The following is a 20,636-nucleotide window of genomic DNA, read 5'->3' on the forward strand; positions in this document are numbered from 1 at the left end:
CGATGGTGTGCATGAAAAGGAACTGCCTGCTCATTGATACAGAACCCATTTCTTCCTAGAAACAACACCAGCTTTTGTTTCTTTTCTTTGACTTGGCATGTAAGAACAAGGAAGGAACATAAAGTACTGGCACCGAAGCAGTCTGGTGTGCTGGTGAACACTATAGATATAGCCAAGTACCTGCAGAAGAGGAGGTGGGGCTATGGGCTTAAATGTATTTCTTAAAAATGATAACATTACATGATAACTGTAAAAAGACTCCTTTAATGATTTTACATTTGCGTAGCGTGTTTCGTTTGTGCGTTCCTGAACAATTTGCTAAACTTGACCAGCTGTATCAGCTGCTCCATACCTGCAGTTTGAAAAAGCATTCGGAGCAGGGAGGCTGCGCCCTGCATGCTCCCTGGCCCCAGCAGGCTGCTGGGCTGCCTTCCCCACCGTTGTGTGAGGAACTGCAGAACTGCATCGCTTCGGCAGGAAAGGATAGCGGAACCTTGTAACTTCAGCTAGGCATAAACAAAACCAAGACTCGCAGCTAAGGCTCTTAGCTCCATCTCAAAAGTAGTTGGAGGTAGGAAATTGAGGATGTGCTTGGCCTGGGGGGTTAAGACAAGTCTGCTCTTCCCCTGAGACCTGGCGTGCTGTTTTTTCAGGCCTGACCATGCTTTTTCAGTTGAAGTTTAATTGGCTGAAGATGATGATTCAAAATGGAAACATTGACAGAGGAAGCAACAATAACATAAAAATACACTTATTAAATGTCCCTAGACACAACTCTTTCCGAAGGGCATTTCTGATTTTTCACTAGCTTGCTTTAGTCTCCATTAGTCTCACTAATGCTTATCTGTGCAATCAGTCCCATCACAGGTATGTTAAAATTATCTTCCTGCTGGTTCATCTGATAAAAGAAGATTGGTGCTTGAATGTGTTGAATTCCTGGTGGTGTGATGGCTGTCCCTGGAAACTTCAGCTAAACAGGACTGGCAAAGTGGAAAAATCGTCTTACAAACGTTCTAAAGCTCCAAACCACTACAGCTCCTAATTTTGAACAGATTCCTGTTTTCTTTACATCAAAACTTAAGTGCTTCTGGATATTGGATCTTTTAGCTCTTTTTCTGATGGGAGTGCTTGTTGTGGGAGCAGTGAATTTCTGGTAACTGGGAGATTAGAAGCCTTTTGTGTATACTGAGGTCTCCAATCGTCATTTGCCCAATATTTGTTAACAAATTCAGCCTCCCTTAGTTTCCTTCATTTGAAAATAGCATACTTTCTGTCATTTTGATTCATCAGCTGTTGAGTTGGTGATTATTAGATTTTATTTTTCATGCTGGGTTGCATTGGCAAGAAATGCATTCCCATTCTTTTGGAAAAGAAAAAAAAAAAAGCACTGAACATATTTCAGATTCTGCTAACTAACAGAATGATCAGTTTTTAGGGCTGGAAAAGATGATCTCCACGCTTACCCCTGCTTCAGACAAAAATCATTATGTATGAATAAGAATAACTTTCTTATTGGGTTGGAAAAGATTACTTACGTAGTTGCCATAAAAAGATATACTTTTAAGAATGCTATCCAGATACCCAGGAGTAGCCTGTAGTATCGGGGCTATTTTTTGCTACAACTTGTAAATCAAAGACGTTAGCTCCATATTATCCCAATTAGGAAATGGCATATATGCAATTATGTAAATACCATGCTTCTGGCTTGTCTGTTAACATTAAGAGCAGAGTGAGGGAACGAGCGAACAGAAAGCAGACACATCTAAAAATATACCTGAGAAGCGGCAGTAAGAGAGCAGTGCTGCACGTGGTGTGGACAGGATGCCTTTGTGTCCTGCAGTTCGTGAAGCCCCCCAGGTGCGTGTGGCAGTGTCGGCGCTTCGTCCCATGCTGGTCACCCATCCCATTGTCTCTTGCTTGTGGCCAGAGGCAGATTCAACCCCGGACGCTGCAGTCTTCCCCTCGCGCCCTGGGTTGCTTCAGCAGCAGCAGGAATTGAGTGCCATGGGACTGTGCCTAAAGCTCACTCGTGTGCCCCGACTCTCTGTAGCAGCTGCACGCATCTAGAAAATTATTCTGAAGGTATAATTGGGTTTTGTTCTCTTGCCTTTTAACACAGAATAATAGAAACGGTGGAGGCTCCTCAGATTCAAAGGGTTTCTTAGCAATTTATCCACAATGCAACTTTTCCTTTCAAACATGAATTTTCCTTAATTCTTCTCAGTATAGCTCTCTGAAAATGCTTTCAGAAACAATTATGGCCGATGATACGTAGTCTTTCTTCCTTTGTTCTTACAAATTAGAATGAAATATATTCTATATATATATATATTATATATAATATATATAATATAATTATATATAGTATATATATTATATATTAGAATTATATATATTCCAAGCAAACAAGCTTCGTAGAAGAGTAAGTAGGGGCTTTAATTGACTTCAGAATCATTCTAGAAACACCTGGCTTGCTTGTTTTTTTTTGTTGTTTTTTTTTTTTTTAGCAGTGTCTTGTGTTATTCTTTATATGAGAGTCTTTGCAAAGCTTTTATTTTTACTCCATTATTTTCCATTCTTGGTAATAAACTCTGTTTTCTTCAGAGAGAAACTGCACACAGTACTTGAACTGCTATGGTGACGCTTTGTGGGTTGTGTTAGGGTGACATTTTGAAGATATTCAACAAAATTCAGAATTTTCCTACTGAAGGACTATGCTAGGCAGTGTTCAAACATAATTGGAATTGTTTATTTTTCAGTACTAGATAAGAAGGTGTGGGAAAAATAAAAAATAAAAAATGAAAATGAAAAGAGTCCCTGTTCTAAATTCTTTACATTCTTACCTCCCCACCCAGCTTTTGCAAAACACTCCAAGTATGCTACTGAGATGCATGATGTTTTTCTTCTGTATAACTCTACCCAGGATCTAACAATTATTGATCAGTTGTGTTTCTCATTGCACCGTGTCTTTACAAAAGGTTTCTCTGCACTTCTGTTCCAGATTTTTTTGTCATTGTCATTTTGCCAAGCTAAAATGTTTCAGATTTTTCTCAATAGATTTCTTGAATGACTGACTTGAAAAAAAAGCTTCAGCAGCTACCACTCAGTAAAAAGCAGTGACAGAAATGTTTTCTTCTGATCAGTGCAAGACTAATTAGCTCTATAAAAATAACCTGAAGTCAGAGGGATTGAATCTGTCTAAAAATTCATGTTATTAAAGGGACATGAAATTAATCAAAATTTATGAATTTGCCTTTTAAATGGAGAAGACATTTTTCTGCAGCTAAAAAATGATAGTGCCAAACCAAGAAGAAATATTTTTCCCAAATTATACATCTGTGTGTCACTGATCGATTTTGAAGACTGGCTGATAATATCAATTAAGCTTGATTCCAGTGATTGATACAAAAATTAACCTTGGGTGTCTGAATAGTTGTGCCATCCTTGAGTCTTGCATCAGTCAGTATTTGGTTAATTATCTAAGTATTGCTGCAAAGAGATCAGACTCCAGCTGGCTGTAATTAGGGCTGGATTGTTCCATGCCTTCAAGACAGTTTGTATATTCATGGGATCCACAGCTTTCTGTTGTCCTCATTTCCTGTAACATAAAAGTACTTGTATCTCAAAGAACTAAAGGGGAGGCAAGTAGTGAGAGATGCACTGTACTGGTAACTCTTGCCATTAGATCTTTAGAGATCTGACTGGGAAATACACAATGCAAGTATCAAAAAGAACAGGACTCGTAGACAAAAAATGTTATTTCAGTTAAGTAGAAGAAAGTGGGGATCTTTAGGAAGCCTGGTGCGTTCCATAAAATCCGAAATCTGTGTTCTGTAAAGCTTGTTCTTAGAGACCACCAGGCTGCATAGGAAGAAACTTAGACAGCAGATCAGGAGTGCACATGACCTAAAAGCATCAGTGAAGATTCAGTAATTCAGTAGCCATGGGATAAAACCCTATAAGTGCAATCCATTACATCCAATTTGTTGAAATAAGTCTCCTTGATTTTGTGGCTGTATGCTGTAGAATTACTAGCATTGCATTACTGGTACTTGCCTTTATAGATGCCCTAGTTTCAGGAAACACTGCTCAGCTTGCTTTCTCCCTTCAGTGTTCAGGTCATCATGGCCTGTGCTCTGTGCAGCCTCTGCTGTTATCAGCCTTTATTGCAACTCATGAGCAAGACTAGCACATTTTCCAATTATTACTCTCTTTGGGGAAGAAGTAGCCTTTGTTTAATTTATGTGTAAAGTTGCTCATTAATAATTCATTGATATCCAATGTGGAAGCTATATGCCAGAAACTGTACCAAAAAATAAGGCAATTAACGTGATTATTTTAAGACCAACTGTAAATAGGTAATACCACTCCATAGCCCCAAGCAAAGTATGCCAGTCTGTACCTTCAGAATAGGTAAAACATGGTCATGTCTTTTGTGATTTATCTGAGCTACTCGCAGTTCTCGAGGAAAAAGTTTGGCCCTAGGGGGAAAAAAAAAAAAAAAAAAAGTTAAAAAAAAAAAAGTGCTAGTGTGGCCCTAGCAGCAGAGGTTGTGACAGACAGCTCCGGTAATTGTCAGTAACTGAAGGCTTCTCAAAGAGATGCTGGAGCAGGATTTAAAGTTTTTGTGCAACTAGAATAAGTCCTTGTGAGGCGGAGAGCCTCAGAAAAGTATCATCTGTCCTGCCATGGTGCCTAGATGAAACTTGCTACTGTTCACCTGCTGAAATCTCTACTGACCATTGTTTCTGGGATGCAGAAGATGATAGAGGTACAACAGCTTCCTCGTGGCTGCTTGCTCCATGCAGTGTCATCCCTCTGTGGCTGAATGTTTGGTGCTTACTACTAATCTTCATGAGCCCATTAAATTTGCTAACCCGGCAGAAAACTCCTCTTTTCCCCCCTCTCCATTCACAGGTTACTTTGCTGCTGTTTGAAAGTTGAGTTGGTTGAGAGGTGGTCAGGAGAAGAGCAGTCAGCACAAGAGAAGCAATGAGGGTACATGAAGGGTAGCATCTCCAACTAATTTTAGTTTACAAATGTCTTATGAGCATAAGGGCCTAAAGGAACTTATTTCTAAACAAAAACAAGCATTAATAAAGATGTACAAGTTAAATTCCTTCTTCTTTGCTTATTAAATGCAAAATATTTTCATAGTTGCACATCTTCTACTGATTACTTTCATATCTATATGTATTTCATTTTCAGATTTAATTCAGACAGGCATCTTCAGCAGTGGCTACACAGATACCTCTGAGCAGCATTTAGAATATGTTTTTGCAGTGTGGCCACATAATTGTTATTGTTCAACTTTCTGCATGTAATCATTCCTCGGTGCCTTGACGCTATTCACTAGACTAACATGGGTAATTAGAGCATAAGTACACTTAGTGCAGCAAGTCAGAAGTGTATAATATATGCGCAGAAAAAAATATTTTGTGCATGGAAATTAACTTTTTCAACTTTGTCTTGTGTACTTGATTACCTTTTTAATAGAGCATAAATATACATTCTGCTATTTAGACAAGAATGTTTTATTTACTGAACTGCTGTGAAAATTAGTATTCTCTTGAGCATAGAATTTATAGTCATAGATTCTGTTTATTGACTGAAGATAAGTCTCAATACTCAGAGTGGCAAGATAGTTTCCTTGAAACTTTATTATGATGACTTTGGAAAAATAGCTGAGCAGGTATGTAACTTACGAGCAAATCTACATGTCTACCTGTTTCAGCTGTAGCCATACACTGGTAAACCACACTGGAATTGCTTATATGTGGTTCCATGTTAGTTAAGTCAGCCTAGTAACTAGCTGCAATCAAAGGGAGTCGATAAACTGTGCTCCTCCCTGCCTTCCCCTAGGCCAGCCCTTCTGCTTCCTTCAGCCTGGGCTAGGCTTAGCCCAAAGAAAAGGGGGGGGAAGGACGGACACACGACATGCATTTCCTTTCTTCCATTTTGGTTCCCTACAGGGGAGTTTGCCACCAATACTGGAGGCACAGCTGAGCAGTGGCTCATAACACTAAACACACAAACTGGGGAACTGTGACAGCTTCTACTGTGTTTATGGACCACGTATCCACAATCTCCATTTATCATGTTTATATTTCTCTGTTTTCAGCAATCTAAAGCTTATATGTTTTCCAAGCATGTTAAAAGAGAATTCAGCTATCATAACAAAATGTTAAAGGTTCAACTTTCAACAAAATCCAGGAGCTCTTAAAAACTTTCTGAGTTTTACGTTGCATCCGTTTCATGAAGCCACTAATCCCACTATGCCCTGGCTTTCCCAACTGCCTCACCTCACGGAGAAGTTAAAACATGCATCTTGCAGTTCATGTTGCAAAAGCTGTGTCACTTTCAGCATGAGCAACAACATCTCATAATTGTTCTGAGTTGACTGTTGACTGCAGGAACTGCTAACCCCCCTCCTGCAGCGGCATGCCACTGGAGCAATGGCTCTCATGTTGAGATGTGATTGGAGCACTCTAATGTTTAATGCATCATTTTAACATTACCCTAAAAAAGCCTACTATCGTGGTATGTTATTATCTCAGCTCTGCTGCAGTTGTTGTTTCTTATTTAAGTGTCCTATCTCACTTGAGATTTAATGTAATTAGAACCAGCCTGTGGAAAAATGTTTCTCTATCACATCTTAGCTGTTGTTCCAGTCAAGATGGTAAAGCAAATCAAACGAGGTGTAATGAAAATGATGGAAATGATAAAAACCATTTGCAAGAGGCAATTTTCCTGAGGGATATAAAAGGCATCAGTGCACTTTTTTTCCTCCTCTTTTGCTTTGTATTTCTAAACTGGTGTATGTATGTCTGGAATAGCTCCATTGAGATTTGTCTGACACACCTGAGAGAAGACTCGGGTACATCTGATAGCATCCGACTTAACTGACCCAGGACGGAACCTAAAGCACCATAGCATTAAGCCCTTCTGTTTCCATCTTGCAGGAATTCCATCTTTGGAATTCCATCTTTCCTTCCATCTTGAGGAATTCACGTGTTACTTCTCTGCATATTTTACCTTTATTTTAGGTTTATAATTTTATTGTGAAATTCTTTTGCTTTATCTTTCCTCTTTTGTGCACATACCATTTGCAAACAGGCTTTTGTACCATCAGGATTTATTGTAGTAATCTATATTAACTCATTGTAGTATTGATAAACTTCAAGTCAGAGAGGCTTAATCTCAAGAGGCTCTATGTCCTAGAATATAGTAAGAAATGCAGTGCTTTCAAAGGATGATGGTAGGATTTTAAGTACTGCTATTTTAGCTCACAACAGATGTGTATCAGTGGATCAAGTGTGAGTGATTTAAAAAATATATACCTGAAAAAATTCTAATCTGTAAGTTTTCTTGTTTAGGAGCTTTTTAGTTTACAGAGCACTTGTGCACAAGTTCGTCTTTTCTGTTACCTTGAACTCCTTGGAACAAAGGGAAACAGTAATTTCTTTCCCCATCCCCGATTCTTTTTTGTAAAGAAATCATTAAATGCTTAGAGTACAAATGCTGCGCATGAATATTTATAGGAACTTTTATAACATTCAACAGGGCAATGCTTCATGGCTGTCTTTTTCCAAATGCACATAATAGAGTACCCATCATTTCTTTGAAGCTACACTTGCTCTTTTTTAATTTGATCACAGATTGATAGGAGCTGTATGCTCCTTGGGGGCAGATGGGCCGCTGTTGTTGGTGATGACAGAATGCAGAGATCAGTGCCATGTTCCCTACTTCTCTCTGTTGAAACACTTGTGTTTAACATTTAGTAAGAATAAATTTTTTATGCAACATTTGTTTAAGTTGCAGAAAATTACTACCTAAGAATCTATTACCTGCATTGGATAAATACCTGATTCACTGCATTTATACTTGGGTCCTGGAAGAAAGAGAGTTGAACATCTTCTGCCTGAAATACACTGTAGAAAAACTGAATGGCCCCAGAGCACGCTCTGCAAACCACTTGGAGAATCTTTCTGTTAATGCAAAAAAAAATGTTTTAGTCTCCACTTCTTCCTCTGCGTATTAACTCTCAGTAATACTGTGTCCTGTGAATGACTAATAGGGCATATGAGGCCTCAAAGTGCGATTCACCCCTTTTGAAAAAGCAAATGGAAACTGGTATCTGTTAATAGCAGTATTTATCCCCTTGACATCCTTAAAGAATAATAATCTGTTTAAGCACTTGGGTATTTTAATGTGGAGGAGAAAAACTTCAGAAATAGGCATATTATGGTAGCGGGAGATACAGTTTTTTGACTTACCAAAGCTGAAGATGATAGATAATTTTAAAACTGCATTTGGAAGTTTCTTGCTCATAACGTTATTGTAACATCTTCCTCTTTAAAAATAAATCAAATAGATTGCCATAATGAGCATGTGCTCATGTCCACAAATTTACTGCATTAACTGTTTAGAGTATTTATTTAAAAACTGGATTGTATTTTCTGCATTTGAAGTTATTTATTGGAACTTTGTAACTATTATGGAGGTCTATATGAATGCATGTATTTTGGTAAATACTACACAAAAAAGAACCCCCTCAGCCACCCTTACCAGCCAAAGTGCACCCTTACCAGCAGACAGCTGTCACTGCTTACATTCACCCCTGGCTAAAATTCTGCTTTGAACAGTTCAAGCGGTATGGTAGTAATATGTTCACAGTGTTAACACAGACAGGTACAGCAGATCCACAGCTAAGGCAACCATGAGAATCATTCCTAATAAAAACATTGCTGTCAGCAAAGCTGTATAAGCTCACGTGGAGTCAGCTACAATAGGTATCCAGAATGTCTAGCTGGGCTTTCATGTATCATTGCTAGCTGTGTTCTGAGCTGTATTATGAGAGACTGGCTTCTGTAAAGACTTGTCTTAAACAGTCAGTAGGTTTGCATCTTTCACTGGGATAAGCTGTCTGTCTAAATTAATTTTTCCTTAGATTCATTACTAATACAGTTTTTTTCATTTTTTATCATAACTTAGATTTGAGTCCACTTTTATCTAGTCATACATTTTTAGCTTTCTGACTGTGATACATACATTTTACATAGATAATCTGATATCTGAAGATCTCAGGAATATACTAGTGTACTTCATAATAGTAAATTTGTTCCCTTTTATATGTGTGTATGCATTTATAATATATCCTTCTCAGCTTCTACAGTATAGAAAATATGCAGATAATATACGTGTATTTTCAAAGAAGTCATCGGTTATGAAAAATCTTAATTTTCAGATAGTGATTCTAATCTTTCCTAAATGTTTTGGGCACGGCAGTTTTTAGCATCCCTGTCATGATTAAAGAAGGAAAACGTAAAGAGACAGTATCAACAAGTAGTTGATCTTTGAATTAAACTCGTATACTTGCTATATTACAGTTATCCGCATATATTACAATAAAAGGATTAAAGGAAAATAACATGATGTTGTCCTTTAGTTCTATTTGAGAGACTTCTAAGCCAGTAACGCTTGAGCCACCTCTGCATAACCTTTGAACATGTTAAGTGCATAACTTTTGTACAGGTGTAAGAAAAGTATGTGCTCACCTGAGGTCTGTTTGAGTGTGTGTATCAGTAGTAATGCTGAAACTTGGTGCAACAATCCAAGGTTCTCATCTGCAAGAAAACAGAGGAATTGTCCAGTTGTTGCGGGATAACATATCAAATTGATCTAGACAGCTTTAAAAAAAATTACTATGAGGAAACACACTAATAATGAAGTGTTTGAATGACATTCTTCATAAGAAAGATTGAAATTGGGCTTTATAAAAAAAGTTTGACCTTTTTTTTCCTAATTTCTCTTTTGAAGCTTTATTTTTGGAGCGTGAAAATCAAGTGGGCACCAGGAAATGAATAGCCATATCAAGCAGTAAGTTTCCAGGGACCTTAGACTTTCATTTGTCTATGGATCACAGCATATTAAGGGTTCACAGAAATAGGAGGCAGAATTTATTACTTTGCCTCAAACTAGCTCTTCCATCGTGCCTTATAAAATAAAACCCCTCACTCAAATAGTCAACTTGCTAGGGTTTCAAGTCTTAAAATTTGTTACTACTGAACTACACTTCTAAAAGAAAATGCATTGGGCAAGACAAGGAATCTGTTTTTTTCCTTCTTTAGCTTAACACTGCAGACATTAACAATGATGTTCCCTAATTTCAGCAAGCAGCCATCTCATTATCTCTGTGAAGTCTCTCTTCTGCTCTTTTCCTTTCCAGTTCTTAGGTCTTCAAGTTTTAGCGTGTAATTAAAAGCGTACATTGGATGATGAGTGAAAACTGGATTTTCAGCTGCTGCTGCCTGTAAAATATAATACATCGCCCACACATCCCAAGGCAGTGATTGAAGATCTCGTCTAATTTGTCTTACTGAAATTTAAGCGAAATCATCTGCTGAGTGTTTCAGACTATCTGCATGCATTACGATTGATCTGGGCTTCTCTGAAAAGAAGAATGTGAAAATAAGATATGGTTAATGTACCAGTCTTTTTATGTCTAGAGAACAAGTTTAACATAGGACATTAGAGATACAGGCCTACAGTCTGTCTTCTGACTACACGATGTTAATTAGCATTATGAAACTGTCCTTTTGATAATCATGTTGAATTATATCAGAGTTGGAGGAATTCTCTGCTGGAACAGAAGTGCGGTGTATATTGGTACTGCACTGCATTTGGCACCGTGCGGTGGGGTTGGCAGCAGAATGACAGTCAACTGGAGCAAATCAGAAGCTCCACTGACATGGTGCGAGTGTAACTGGCTGTGCACCTGCCTCCTGACACAGCAGAAAGAAAAGGAGGGGGGTAAAACAGAGCGGGTCTGCTCTGCTAGGGTGGTGTCTGCTGAGTGCTTCAGTACTTTATAAAGTAGCATCTTGCTTTTGCAGAACTAGAGGTGAACATAAATGAGAGTTATGCAAGAAGCTTCTCCTTATAACTGGTATTTTCTGAGAAATGCTGTTAGTTTTTATGTTACTTATTTCCATTTTTCTCCTTGCTCTACCGGTCCCTGCAATACTCTATGAAAGTAAGGGAATTATTTCGCTCTTTACAGAAAAAAAAAAAAAAAAGTAGTGAAAATACTTGCATTAATATATATTTGGGAAATGTGCACAGTGCAGAGCAAATACACTTCAGTGAGAGCTTCGGTTTCTCAGTATGCTTGTATCAAGCCATGCAGCAGCCAAGTCCTACAACAACTGCATGCAGATGTGGTAAGCAGTTCATAAATATCCTATCACGGATGTTCATCATTTGTTGGGTTCGGGTTTTTTTCCACATACCACATTCTGGCATCAAAACAAAGTTCGTGTGCTTTTATTGAATTTGACATACTGCAATTCCTATCAAAATTGAGGCTTTGGAAGCACTATTAACATACCCAGATTGAACAAAAGGCTTTTTAAAACAGCTGACACTTTTCCAAGTGACTGTTATCTGAGTGATGGTTTGAGTAGGGGGTACTCAAAGCAGCCAACAAAAGTGAAGTTTCGTAGTGATTAACTCTCCAGTTATGCAAAAAATAAAAAAAAATAATGTATGTATACTTCCACAAATCTCTGTAGAAACCTGAGAAATGAAACCTTCAATCTTTATGCACATTAGTTAGACTGTTTTTTGTTGAATAACTGCCTGATATTATTGTAAAAGGGCTGTAAACTTGCAAACCAAAGGGTTGGCCTTTTTTAAATGGCTTTAAAGATAAAACCCCAATTCATTGTCTTGGCAAAACCAGGAGTCCTCTCTTCCTCATATCTCTTTACATCTTCTTTCTAGATGCTGAGTTTGATTTTACTGAGCTATGAATGGATATCTTCTGTTAACAAGTACACAAAAGGCTAAATTCACATTTCAGATTTTGCTATGTTTTTCAGAAACTAAAATATGTGTTGTGTATATTATGTGGATTAGGCCTGGCTAGGTGATAGGTCTGAAGCTGATTGTAAGCAGGAGACTGTTACCAACTTGGCATGTGATGCCATGTATTGATTTTGTCCTAAAATTGGGCAAGTTTTTTATCACTAGTCTGAAAGGAAATAAAAAATTACATGTAACAAACATTAGGAGAGCAGTTAATTTAAAAGCAGATAAATCTACTGATTACATTGAAAAAGGGCTTGAACAAATAATTAGTATTTACTGTGTACAACTGTAAACTGGGAGTAAGCAGTATAGGCAGGGCTGCCTGATTTAACTGAGAGAAGCAAGCATCCTCAAAAGCTTGTGGAAGTTGCGACTGTTTATCAGCGGGATAGGGGTTGTAGACAGCAGCCTGGACTTAAAAGGACAGTGCCTTGATTCCACGTGCAGAGGAATCTATTTCCAGAGTACGAAGAGTTTGTTTCCATTGTGGTTGTCAGTGGTGGGAAACTCCAGGAATGCCGTCTTGTCTTCTGGAGAGCAACAGTCCAAGGGTGCTAATAACAATTCACAAAAGACACTAGGGATTAAAGGTTTGAACAGCACTTTTTACAGAGAAGACTCAAGTGCTCAATTTGCTCATTTTTTTAATTTTAAAAAAGTCAAAGTAGAAACCAATAGCACTTTCTAAGTATAGTAGCAAAAGAAATGATTTACCACTGTTGCATAGCTGTTGCAATTACCATCATAATTCACCATTTGACTAACAGTTGGGATCCCATGTACTGTTTACGTAATTAATTTCCTGCTGCCAGCATGTGTTATTAAGACAAATGTGAGCCCACAACCTTAAAATCTACAGTACAGACTTTTCTGTATAAATTGCAAGGTGAAGTACTGCAGAGAGCATGTAGCCTCTTCCATGGGCTATACTTTTGAGACCTGGCACACATCACTCTGTTGTGCATAACGGTTATGAAGCACTAACCGGGCAGTGTGACTTGGATTCCCGAGCAATTCTCCTGATCGGATGGAGTATTGATGTCGTCTCGTGAGCTGTCTGTAGAGATGGAGCCCGGGACCTCAGCAGGGGGCAGCAGAAGAAGTGTTACTACTGCTTTACGACTTAGTGCCTCTTACCCGGACAAGGAGTAGGTCTCAGTCTCTCCGTTTCTCTTAGTCCACATTAGACTAGTTCTTAGTGCTGTTAATGATTTCATTCAAAATAGCATAGTATTGCATGCAGCAGGAATAAAAGCTCCCTCTGACACAGTCTAAGAGGGCCAATAATAGCAGCCTTTCATTTTACTGGGGTTTGCAGTGGCAGACTGTAATTGCCCTGGGCTTGACGTGTTTTTTGTGAAACCCATCCCTGCGCAATGATGGACACATCCTGGTCTTGTGTGGTAGCAAAGATACCATCATGAAACCTTGTTCGAAAGTTAAAGGATGCAGATGAAAGTCATTCTGCTTTTATCTGCAAATCCCTGTGGGTTAGTATTGAGTCATCTTAGTAGTACAAGACTAGAAAAATCACATTGTGTTTTTTTCTGGATAGAAAAAGCTTTGAATTTTAAAGACTGTCAAGCATGAGTAGCAAAATGTATGTTTGTCAATCAGCTCTTTTAGGAAATATTTGCCTTTAAAAAAGAACTAAAAGAATTCCAGAGTACAATTTCTGACAACAACCATTCCTGTTGATTTTCTTTTTCTTTCCTTTGATAAAGCTTGTTTACAGTGCTTTGGTTTTGTTGTTTCATACCGTGTCCTGACTCAATGAGTGAGCACTGGCTAGTTTTCCAGCTTGCGATTTTCAAGTGTGATCAGAAGCCTCTTAATTAGTACCTGTGAGCTCTGACAGCAATACTGTTCATAGGTGGAAGGAACAGCTAAGTGGGCACCCTGGGCTTGCAGGAATGCTCAGAGCAGTGGGAAGGGGGTCGGGGGGGGTGGGGGGGCGGGACGATACCTTGCTCTACTCTGGCTGCCATTGCTCTCTGTGACAACCTCCCCTGGTTTTTGATGCCTTTCCTCCTCTTACAGTGTTGGTGTAAAGATTATAGTGGTTTACATAGTTGATAGATTTACACCTCTATCTTTGCAAATGAAGGCTGTTTGTCTTCACATGGAGTACATTAAGCAAATTCCCTAGCTACAAAAAAGTCTTTGAATGCAAAAGAAAAAGCTAATACAGAATTTCTGTTAAATTGCCTTTCTGATTCTGTTCTTGATTATATTTAGTGATGCCTTCGCTGGCTGCATAGATCCTCAATGCCTGGATTATTTTCAAGTATGGAATCAGATTTTTGTGGACTAAAATTACTGTTTTTTTTTTGTTTGTTTGTTTGTTTGTTTTTGTTTTTGTTTTCCTGCACGATATCATGTCTACTTCGGTAGCCTAAAAACATGAGTGCTGACTTTTAGATGCCCTTAGTCATGCTGTTAGGCCTTTTCCTTCACCATGGGGGGATACAGCTGCATCACGGAGCCCCTCTTAAGATGTCTGGAAAACTCAGGTATTGTGGACTTCAAAATTTTTCAGGGGCTGGTGACTTTGCTAACCCCTATAGTGAGACTGAAGAGCATGAAAATGACTGGTCCACAACACAATGTTTTACATGAATTAAGGTATTGATTTGTTGGGCTTTTGGGCCTGTGCCTCCAAACTGCTGTTACAAGCGTAACAGGATTTTAAACTGGTGAATCATTTATAGTGTAGGTAGTTGTATTGGATACTGCTATGGTAAAACCTCTTTTGGTACCAAACGGTGAAAACAAGCAGAAGGCTCTATATTAACAAAAGCCTAGTTTTGTATGTACAGCTGAGTTCTCTGTGAGAACCTGTGCAAACGCAGGTAGGGAATAGCATCTCTTCGTACCCCTGATACTGCTTTGCAAGCAGGATTGTGTGGTTGAAATTTATGCAGGGTAATGCACAGAGAAACTGCAGGGAACAGAATCCTGGTCTTTGTTATCGTGGAATGCTGGGAAGGATCAGAAATCCTAAAATACAGTCAGACACAACATTTAATCATATATTTTTTTAAAAACTCAATTCTTGTTTTTTCTGAATGCTAAGAAGTGCACAATTTTACTATCTGCTGGTTCCTTTTCTAAATAAAATTTCACCTTTTATCCCTAATAGCATTCTCATCAGCAGTTGCTGATTTTATGGAGATAGATTCTAGGCAAAGGATAAGAATATCTAAGAGTGCCTAGGAATATCTATTGTAATGTATCGTTTTCTTTTTAACTTCAGCATTAGTAAACAATAATGTTTAACCTTCTGACTTAGAGCTCGTCACTCATTTCACTGCTGTGTCTTATGACTGGGGATTAAAATTTACTGCATTCATCATGTCTGGTGAAATGGTATATTGGGATGCGTAAATGACATACTAATTAGAAGAACGGTCTGAGTGAGAATGAGCTACTTGAACTAGCTTTGATGACCAGAAAATTACCTGTAGCTAGTTTCTCAAGATTATCAAAGAAGTCCTCAAATTAGAGTGTTATTCTTTGATCATAGTTGCAAGGAACAAGGCAAAATGACTGCACCAGGTGGGAGGAGATGGTTACTCGGGAATGAGAAGCTGAAGGAGTTTTTACAAAGATTCAAGCCCTTTCTAGCCACCTGCTGCACCAAGTAGTGAATGAGATATATTAGTAGGTGGTTTATTTTCATCTGTATTTTCCTACCAGAAACTAGTAATGTGTATTTCTTCAAGAGTTAAATTGCTTGTAGAGAGAAATCCCTTTCATACAGTTTCTGTCATCTTACCCTGATTTTTCTGTCCTATAGTATGACAACATTCAAAGAGTACTCGTCTTTTACAAGGCTTTCATCTGGCTTCCTTACCTTTGTAATTACCACTATCTTATGTATGCATTATTATGGATTTGTATGGATCGTTGCAAGAGACATGCTAGAGTTACATACAGTTACTTGACCCAAGTAGTATAGCCTGAGGTCTTTGTTGCCCCATATCAAACATGAAAACATAGTCATAAAAAATAGAAATGAACACAAAAAATGTTTCCAGGGCTGACATATATAAGCCTGACTTAAGAGTGACAAAACAATGAGGGGGGAAGGAAGAGGCCTTACCACTGAGAGATAATGGGATGTTAGTATTCTCAAAACATGTAGTTAACTCTAGCAAAATAGTAGGAATTGATAAAAAGGGAAAGACAGAATCATGTTGTTACCCAAGAGGTTAATTTTGAGAAGAGCCTTGCCAAAGGAAGGCTTAAACAGCTAAAATCCTAAATGAGATGTGACATACAGAGGTGGAAACAGTGTGTGGAGCACATTGGATGAGAAGAGCAGGAATCTTTCAGACGATGTCTAGGATTCTGTGGCTCTTCTGTGCATCAGATCTGGTGCAGGGGAGTGGGAGAACTGGATCTGTGAGTGTGAAAAGACTGACAGCTGATGTATGATTTCATGAGACAGAGAACTCGTACGCAGCATAGAAACGGGAAGCACTCTGCAGTGAATTAGTGCTGGCGGTGCTCTGGCACCCTGATTCCAGTGGTGGTTGTGTCTGTCACACTGCCGAAATTTCTGAAATGGACAATAAAGGAACAGTCTGCCACTGCAAGTATTTTCTTCTTAACCAAAATAGTTACGGCTTCATTCAAACACTGAGATTGGAAGGTTTGAATTTACCCCACCTAGTAACGACTGTCTCAGCATCTGTATAAATGTCTAATCCTTTTCTGAATCCAGCCTACCTCTTGATCTCAGTGCCATCTTGTTTCAGAAAGCATTTTATATGGAACTATTTTCTTTTCATGAGTTTAAATATGCTGCCTCTTGGGTTTGTTGCTCTTGTTTCATGAGAGGCTAAACGGGAACACCCAGTCTATCCATTTCACTTAATACGTAAAGCTTCTCATCTCTTAACATATCTTTGTGTGGTTTTATTCTGATTTTCTTGCACTGAAAGCATGTAATTTACTGGTTGTTGTGCATATTCTGTTGCACCATTTGCATGCCCTGCAGTTAGTGATTTGTGAGAGCTTCTTAAAAAATAGAAATAAAATACTGTTTCTCTTTTGCCCATTACTTCCTTGTCTGGTAGGAAGATGAGCAAGTTTTCTTCACAGAAGCCATAAAAAGAAATGAGATCCCATTCATCCTGTACTTAGCTCATTGCTGTACCATTGTGTGGTTCTGATAAAGGACCACATCATTTTGTGTGTAGCTCAGCCACTTCAACTTTCTCCCCAGTTGTTGGCTTTACCCAGTCCAGTCCCACTGAGCTGTTGCTCTTAATTTATCCATTATTTTTAATATCTTTTTTTATATATATAATGGCTGATAGTGTTTTATTTTTAAACTTAATTCTCTCAAGTCTTTATTAAATAACTCAAAAGGATCTTGGGGAGGGGATTGAGATTGATGGAGAGTAATCATCTGGCTTCTTTCTCTGTAGTGTGCTTTATCTTCTGTATTACAGCTGACCTCACACTGTGGCTGCAGTCCACTAATAACAAGTTATTTATCTTCTGATACTGCAGAATTCTGTTTGTCTTTGGCAACTTTTTCGTGAGTATCATAACGCTGATAGGTTTTTGAACACTGTTTTGTATTTTGCTAACCACTAGTTACATTGCTAAACTCCAAGTGATACCTGGTTGTCACTGGTGCATTTTGCTGCATCAGGGTTCTGTGTGGGGATCTTTGGAGCTGGACGTAGCAGTAGTGCAAGGCAGAGAGTTTTAAGTTGTAGTTGCAGAATTGATGGTTTCAGTACTATAGTAATAATGCACACTGTTTTCATTCTCAAGCTGTGCTCAGGAGAAGGTTAACCACAACCGTTACCAGGTTTTGTAGCTGCAGCAGCAGCGTAATGTTTTTCAGGTAGTTCATTGTTATATATTGTGAATACTCACATTCTGTAGAGGTTTAACAGTTTTGTAATATTTATTCTTCTAGATATTTTCATGTGCTTAAACAACTGACCAAAAAGATAAAAGGGCAGGATTTGAATTGAGCCTAGGAAGAGTAATTCAAAGGTAATTACATGATAGAAGCTATTGTCCTGCTGATGCATTCTCAGAATGCTACAAATGGCTTGATTCTCATAATTTTGCTTAAACAGAGTTGAGACAAACTCAAACCTGAGGATATTTTTTCAGTTACCATTATCGAGCTAGTATCTCTCAGCTAGTGTACTTATGTGCTTATCCTTAATTTGCTAAAAGATCTTGGAATGTTGTGCATAGCCCTTTTTAGGAATCAAGGTAAACAAAGTATTTTACAGATTGACAGGTTTTAGCGTTTTTACTGGAGGGATGGGCATGGTGGGGGGGGGGGAATCTAATTTCTTGTGCAAGTAAAAAGCATACCAAAAGAATATACTGTGCAGAATTGTCTAAATGATAACTGGTCATTAGAGACTTAAGGTATATTAATGATAAAAGATGATTTTTCCAAAGGAATTACATTTTTAACAGTTTTCTCAAGGTAAGAATCTGTTCTCATTGGAAGTTAGAAGAGTTCACATTCAAATGCATGCCTTTGCTAGTCTACTGGGCCTCAAAACTAAATGTGAGAGCTTGTCCTTGTTATAGTTTTTTTGTGTTGTCAATGTGATGATGCAGAATCTAATCAGGCTACTTGTACAGATCCTGAGGATATTTCTTGCCTTTTTCTTGCTGTATGGCATTATCTGTTTGGGTTAGGTAAATTGTAAAGCAATGCCTGTTTTATTCTGAAGCATTACAGATTGTCTAGCCTTAGGCAGGTTTTTGCTGCAGTTCATTGGTTATTTCTATGATGTTTTTTCTTAGAGGTTTTAGGTGGAAAAAAAACATATTCCAGGGTTTCCTTCACTCCCTTGGTTTTATGAAATATTCATGTCATTTAAGCACTCTTTAACTGAGAGATAATACAGCATGGGAGTTTAAAAACAGAAATAGTTCCAAGTTGTTTTCCTGATTGTTTCATGCTGTCTTGCAGCAATTTTGCAACTTTTTTATTTACAGAACTGTGTTTAGCAGTGATTCTGTTGTCTTCTCCATCCAAAGCATGCCCTTTATGTCAGCAGCATAGTACGTCGTGCTGCAGAGTGGTTCTAAAGTAAGTTGGCAACTTTATAGATTATATGGACCTGAAGTTTAGGTCACTGCCTCCTCGATATCCACTGGAAGATTCATTACATTTTCTGTAGGACTGTGATTTTATGGTGTTGGACTGGTATCAGCACTCAAAGTTCTGACTAAAAGAAAAAAGTATCTGAAACAAAATTTCTTTTTTAACAAAAATGATAATGATGCTTAACACTTCTGGAAATGTCCATCTGTGCTGCCTGCCATGGCACAGTTCTGGCTTGTTACAACAATGATCAGATATGTGCTGAATACTGGTCCAATTAGTCCACTTCGGGAATAAATCTGTGTTAGATCACAGTGCCATTGTTTAATTTCACATTCTTTTCTGGCACACCTCTTGAGAAATAAGTGCTGTGACTGAGCGTGGTGCCACACTTAAGAGGCAGGTAATTTGGGTTCTAATCTTGATATTCCACCAAATTAGGACTTCAAGTGAGACCTTGAGTCACTGTTTCAGGCTACAAAATCTGTATTGTTAAATGCTTGCCCACCTTTGTGAAGTTCTGTGAAATCGGTGGGTGCACTTCTCACGTTTAAATATCGATACATTAAGTTTTATTTCCAAACTCTGCTGTAGTACTTTGTATCATAAGATTTTTTGCGTGATTTGACTTTCATTAATAACTGCTGCAAGATTGTTCAAAGCACAGTGCTTCTGGGCACTGAATGTCAACAAGTGTGTTTCTCAACATGCCTGCAGCTTGGGACCCTGACTTCTCTGGCTGTGAGACTCTTCTCTCCATGTTACATTTCATGTACCTAACAGATGTTGCAGTTAGCTTCACTTGGGATTTGTTCTCCTCTGAAGTTGAACAAAGGATGTAAAATTTGAAAAGGTTGTTTCTTTTTAGGTTGTTTTTGTGTGTGTGTGTTTTGTTTTCTTTTCTTTTTTGGCATGAAAGACAAAACCTAATTGGCACGTTGCATTTGTAGTCCCAGTTATCTGTGGTAGATGTATTTGTGGATCAGTGGCCCTGAGTCAGTACACATTGACACTGTCTGAGAGATGAAGTGTTTTCACAGCCCATTGCCACCCAAGCCGGACAGTTTGTATGAAGTTGGAGCATTTCAGATTTGGGTTGGTTTTGTTTTTTTCAAAAAGTTTCTTAAAATGTTTTTGATTATATTAAAAATAAAAATATAATAATAATAATAAAAAGATCAGACACCGACAAAAATAACCATGATTTTAGTCTTGTTATGTTAGACTTACACTATTCTTCGTGACAATCAGTGAGTGTCCAGATGCCTATAAGTACTTCAGACAAAACCACAAAGCAGTAGTGGTTTTGTGGTGTTTAGGTGCTCCTATATAGGAAACTAGGCTGGATTCCCATGGCTGATTTTTCAGTCTGAGGACATGCCTGTCAATGGTGAGAAGTTCGTGGGTTGTTCACTAGCAATTTAATGGGCTGTTGTCTGTTAAGAAGGCTAATCAATGCAATTTATTCTGCAGCATAAAAATTGTAGGCCCATTTTCATGAACAGCAATGCTGAAGTTAAATGCCTTTTCCTGTACCAAGTATCTAGTGATCTAAGAAGAAACCAAAGAGTGATAGAATTACAATTACAAATGATGAAATGCACACTTGTGCATATTGCTCAGTAATATAGTAGGCATTCATTTAAGGGGAGTTTTTGCAGCA

At 38.2% G+C, this 20,636-nt stretch overlaps 1 protein-coding gene and 1 long non-coding RNA gene across 35 annotated transcripts in view; one reads left to right on the forward strand and one right to left on the reverse strand.

The window, feature by feature from the left end:
- The window catches only part of PEAK1 (pseudopodium enriched atypical kinase 1), a 118,829-nt gene that overhangs the window by 55,105 nt on the left and 43,088 nt on the right, over positions 1-20,636 (forward strand). The gene's annotated exons all lie outside the window — the stretch shown is intronic.
- LOC310905111 overlaps positions 1-20,636 on the reverse strand; it is a 105,813-nt gene that overhangs the window by 22,100 nt on the left and 63,077 nt on the right. For 3 of the 5 annotated variants that reach the window (XR_014588789.1, XR_014588790.1, XR_014588791.1), the window contains 2 exons: positions 7,865-12,425; positions 2,476-4,481 (listed from right to left, as the gene is read on the reverse strand). This is a non-coding gene — a long non-coding RNA (uncharacterized lncRNA). Of the gene's footprint in view, positions 1-850; positions 981-1,774; positions 4,482-7,864; positions 13,796-20,636 lie in introns of those variants that run through there. The other 2 variants (XR_014588788.1, XR_014588787.1) reach the window with 2 other exon arrangements.

This window comes from Anser anser, assembly GCF_964211835.1.
Source record: "Anser anser genome assembly, chromosome: 10".
NCBI classification, from domain to species: domain Eukaryota; kingdom Metazoa; phylum Chordata; class Aves; order Anseriformes; family Anatidae; genus Anser; species Anser anser.